Source organism: Tupaia chinensis, unplaced genomic scaffold (genome assembly GCF_000334495.1).
Source record: "Tupaia chinensis unplaced genomic scaffold, TupChi_1.0 Scaffold000527_1, whole genome shotgun sequence".
Lineage (NCBI taxonomy): Eukaryota > Metazoa > Chordata > Mammalia > Scandentia > Tupaiidae > Tupaia > Tupaia belangeri.
This window is the reverse complement of record NW_006160040.1, coordinates 6,931,580-6,937,073: the sequence shown is the minus strand read 5'-3', so window position 1 is coordinate 6,937,073 and position 5,494 is coordinate 6,931,580. Positions and strand designations below refer to the sequence as shown.

The following is a 5,494-nucleotide window of genomic DNA, read 5'->3' as shown; positions in this document are numbered from 1 at the left end:
TCCCTCTCCGGTCAAGTTAAAATAAATAAATAAATAAAGTTAAATAAAACAATTATTTAAAATAATAAAATAGTAATCATCTTAATTTTCAAATGTAAACCAACCAATTGAGTAAATCTTAAGTAGGGAAGACTTGACAAATAATGTACAGCTTCTTCATAGATATTCACAATGGGTATACAATGGGTCACACAACAGAGTATGTTAAAGTGCCTCCCTGTCCCCATCTCTACCACTGTCCCACTGCCACTGCGCTTCTTCTTCTCCACCTCCACTGGTCTCCAGGCTGGGTTCTCATTGTCCCTTTCCCAGCGTCCCCCTCTCATCTGTCCCACACTGCTGTGTTCAGCTTCTATAGGAAGCAGAATTTGATCTTTATCTGCTTTTCTCATTTAATGAGCAGCTGACTGAAATCCTAGTGAATAAATGTCTTCATCATACAGATTGTGAAAATCTCCTGGCACATAGCAGATGCTCAATAAATGGAAGCTGATCTTATAAAACCTACGTCATAGAGGTATTGCTCATGCTTCTAAAACAAAATACCCTAGACTAGGTAATTAATAAGCAACAGAAATTTATCTCTCACAATTCTAGAGGCTGGAAAGTGTAAAGTCAAGGCGCGGGTAGATGTGGGCCTGGTGAAGGGGTTTTGAGTGCACACATATACGACCATCTATTTCCACAGGTGGTGCCTTCTCTGTGCCCTCATGTGCAGAAGGGCAAAGGAGCCAAACACTCCCAGCACCTTTTCACAAGGCACTATTCTTCTTCAGGAGGGTTGTGCCTCACCTACTAAAGGCCCCTTCTTTTAATATGATCACACTGGGGGTTAGGTTTCAACCCGAGTTTTGGAGGGACACATGCAAACCATAGTAAACCTCTTGAAAAGAAAAACGTTTAGAGCTAACCCTTCTGGTTTGACAGTCAGTGTTACCAGGATCTCTTTGTTACCTTCAGAAGATTCTGACCAAACCTCCTGGCAGAATAGGAAACAGTTCCAGAGAGGATGCTCCAAGACGGGATTAGTGGCGGCAAGGTGCAGGTGATCAGCAAAGGGGTGTGGAAGGAGGTGGGGACGGGTTCAGGTATCTGCTTGGGTCTGGCTGCCTCTCTGGACTGAAGACAGCCTACCAAGGCAGTGGAAAAGCAGCAGCAGTGGACTCTACAGCTTTGTCTAGCAGCTAGTTAGTTTGGACCTGCCTGTCTGCAACAAGGTAGGTGCTCACTCAAAGTTGTGGGACCAGAGTGAGCCCAGAGGAGCAGGACCAGACACTCGAGGCACGGCATAGACAGCCAGTGTTTGAGCATTTGGGATCCTTTAAAGAAGGGTCCTTCTCAGGGATGACAATGATGGTAGTTGTCCCTTCTGTGTGGTATGTTGTAACTTCACTCTGCCCTTTCAGTGCTTGGATTGTCGCTTTTAAAAAAAAGTGTACATATTTATTTCTTCCATGAGTGAGACAGACAGAAAGAAGCAGCACCCTGGAAAAGGTCTTGACACCTCAATCCACGCCCAGGTCATGAGCACATGTGTGCTCAGTGCCCTGAGGGAGGTCTCTGGACTTAAACTAGTCACCCTCCTATGTGGGATTGTCTCTCGGAGCATCGTGTTTTACCGCTGTGCCACCTTCCACCTCAAATCACGACTTTTAAAAAGGGAACATCAAGATGTATCCAAGGAATATATACTTTACTTTGTTCTTTTTACTTTCTTTTCATAGGCTAATGCTGTGGAATAGAGTTTTTGAGCATTAGTTCCAAAGTTTTGGTTTGGTTTGGTTTGGTTTACAAGAGTGATCGAAATTGATTAATTTGCAATAATACAAAGTGTTATGGGCTGAATGTTTTTACATACCTCCCCCAACCCCACAATTCATACATCGAATTTTTTTTCTTTTTTTTGGAGAGGTTTTTGCTATAGGGCACATGCGCTCACCAGAAAGACAGAGAGACAGAAAGCGAGAAATCATCCTCCAGGGGGGATGGCCATGCCACAATCCCTTCTTCTCCATTCTCCTCTCAGGATCTTGGGCACGCACGCACACGCGCCTGGCATGAGTTTAAGACACCGGGTCCAGGACTCAAACCACAGTCGACTACATGGGAGTTCAGCGACATAGCCATTACGCTAACTGCTGGTCCCCTTATGTTGAAATCTTAACTCGGAGGGGAGGCATTAGGGAAGTGATTAGTTTCTAAGAGTAGGGCCCTCATGAATGGGATTAGTGCCCTTATAAGAGGGACCCCAGAGAGTTCTTAGTCCTCTTTCCGACATGAGAGGACATAGCGAGAAGACAGCTATCTATGAACCAGGAGGCAGGCCTACCCCAAACAACACATCCACTGGTGCCTGGATCTTGGACTTGCCAGCCTCCAGGACAATGGGAAATAAGTTACCTGAGCTCCCCAGACTGTGGTATTCTATTGCAGTCGCTGAACTGACGAAGACATGGCAAACTCTAGAATCTAGCAAACATGAATCTCTCCTAATTTTTTTTTTTTTTTTTTTTTTTTTTTAGTTTGCTATAAGGTGTGTGCTCTTGTCTGAAAGAGACAGAGAGAAAGAGGGAAAGTTGGAAAGCACCTTCCAGGGGGAATGGCCATGCCATAATCCCCTTTCTTCCATTCTTCTCTTGGGGTTTTGAGCACACACACGTATGCGACCAGTGTATTTTTTCAAACTGCTGGGTCCGAGACATGAAATGTGCAGTTGTCCATGTGGGATTCAGCTGCCTTAACCGTCACGCCACAGGTTGGCCCCATCCAGATTTGTAACAGAAGGGAGAGGGCTGACCTATATCTTGACTATGGTACTCATTATTTACACAGCAGCCATCACTGTGGAGACACAGCACCACTGACAGCCCCACCCTTGTATTGCCTACACCTTTCTATCCCCTCCTGACTGTTGTCAAGGATTGTGCAAAGGAAACAAGTTACCTGTACTCCACCCAAGCATGTAGAGAGGACAGATCACAGCAAAGCAGTGGTGGGAGGGGGAAGAACATCCACCTGGAAATGAGACAGTTCTGGGTTGGAATCCTCCGTGACTAGCAGTGTGACCTGGGAGAAGTTACCTGATAGCCCTGAACCTCAGTTCCTCAGAGGCAAAGTGAGAATGACACCTCCCAGTACTGCTTGGAGGATTGCATGTGCTAACAAGTAGTGTGTGCTAGGTGAAGTGCAGATTTGCTCTCCTGTGGTGACAACTGAAAGGTGGCATGTGTTAGTCCAAAAACCAGTGGGAAGCTCCTGAGGACCAGAGGTGTTCATCTCCCAGACCCCCTGGCAATTCTCCTGTCATCTGTACTTTGCTAAAACTGCTTCAGGCATGTTCAGATAGAAATTTCTCATGGATAAGACACTCTTGCCAAATAGGCTACTTCTCAGTAGCACCCCAACAGTGGCTCCTGGGAAGAGCCATTAACTCATTCACTCAAGTGTCTGTCTTTCTGCTCAGGACAAATGCAGGCATGGGCATTGGGGAGGAGGCCCAGCAAATAGCAGGTAAGAGCAGCACTCCTGCACTCTGTATTCTTGCAGGGCTCATAGGCCTCACATCCAGGAGAACTGGAAGAGAATGGGAAGAAAACATTGCCCTATTGGGTCCAGCAGGTGGCGTAGTGGTTACGTCGCTGGACTTCTACATGGCCAACAGTGGTTCAAGTCCTGGACTCAGTGGCTTGAATATCATATTGGGTGTGTGGGCATGCATACCCAAGATCCTGGGAGGAGAATAGAGAAGAGATTGCAGGGACTAGCAGTTGATGTAATGGCTACATCGCTAGACTCCCATGTAGTTGACCACAGTTCAAGTCTTGGACCTGGTGGCTTAAACTCACGCCTGGCACGTGTGTGTGCGTGCCCAAGATCCCGAGAGGAGAATGGAGGAGAAGGGATTGCAGGTTGGCCATCCCCCCCACCTGCCCCCCACGGAGTGATTTCTTGCTCTCTTGTCTCTCTGTCTCTCTCTGTCTTTCTGGCGAGCGCACGTGCCCTATAGAGAAAACCTCTCCAAAGAAAGAGAGAGAGAGAGAGAGAAGGGATTGCAGCGTGGCCATTCCCCCATGGGGTGATTTCTCACTTTCCTTTTCACTATCTCTGTGTCTCTCCAGGGAGTGCGAGTGCCCTATGACAAAAGCCTCTAAAAAAAAAAATGCCCTGTTCTTCCTGATGGGTCATATTTCAAAGGTAGTACTTTACAGAAACATCTTCGAGGCTTTCCCAAACCATTTAAGGACATCTAACAGAAACGGAAAGTATTTTCACTCCTCCTCTCCCCTCCTGTGTCCTCCCCTTGCTGTTTTGTTCTCATCTAACAGCTTTTTACAGCATCTTGGTACAACCATTCTACAGAAAATTCTGTTTTTTCTATCCCTAAAAAAACTATGCTAACAATTTTGAAGCAGAATGTTCAAGACAAAGGTACTAAAAGCGATTTTTATAAATTTTCAGAGAATGTGTGCATGAGAGAGAGAGAGGAAACACCCCCAGTGAGGTGTGTCTACACTCCAATCCTTTCTCCTCCATTTCTCCATCCCATCGGATTTGGGACACACACACACACACACACACACACACACACACACACCAGCTACTAGGCTGGGATGTGAACCACAGTGGGCCATGTGGGAACCAGTTCCCAAGGCACTGAGCTTAATCACCATGCTATTCTATTCATTTTAATAAAAAAGTACCACATACTTACTGTGGAAAAGGAATCAAACAGCTCATATGTGTGTCTAGTATAAAAACCCTCTCTTCTTCCTCAATCCCGCTCCATTGAAGTGACCACCACTGACCAGTTTGGCACACGTCCTTCCAGACACTTCAGACTTGGTCATTTAACAAATGTAGTGTGGTGATTGCCTACAGTGTGCTAGGTGCTGGAGATCGGCGAAATGGACATGAACATAAGCCAATATACATTTGTATGTGTGTGTATGTGTCATATGTATTGGCTAAAATAAGATGTTTTTCTAGACCAGCAGTTAGCATAATGGCTATGTCGCTGGACTCCCACGTAGTCGACCATGGTTCAAGTTCCGAACCCGGTGGCTGAAACTCAGACTGGGCGCTTGTACATGCGTGCCCAAGATCCCGAGAGGAGAATGGAGGAGAAGGGATTGCAGCGTAGCCATCCCCCTGGGGGGTGATTTCTTGCTTTCTGTCTCTTTCTGTCTCTCTTTGTCTCTCTCTCTCTGTCTTTCTGGTGAGCGCACATGCACTATATCAAAAACCTCTCCAAAAAAAATGTTTTTCACTACATAATAACTAAGCCACTTTTCCATTAGTTAGCATGGAGAAATACATATATACACATTTATGATGTTTAATAGCTGTGGAGTATTCTGTTATAAGGGTACACCAAATGGTGGACATCCTGCATATATTATCTTAAGAACATTACTGCTGAGTAAAGCAAACCATGCTATGAAGGAGAGGCATTGTATGTCCCCCACTTAATATATACTGAGTGTCTGCACTCTAA

The 5,494-nt window shown here is 45.6% G+C and overlaps 1 long non-coding RNA gene across 2 annotated transcripts in view; it reads right to left on the bottom strand.

The window, feature by feature from the left end:
- The window catches only part of LOC102497455 (uncharacterized), a 32,510-nt gene that overhangs the window by 24,333 nt on the left and 2,683 nt on the right, over positions 1 to 5,494 (bottom strand). For both annotated transcript variants that reach the window (XR_001371015.2, XR_335761.3), the window contains exon 2: positions 2,944 to 3,015. This is a non-coding gene — a long non-coding RNA (uncharacterized LOC102497455). The remainder of the gene's footprint in view (positions 1 to 2,943; positions 3,016 to 5,494) is intronic.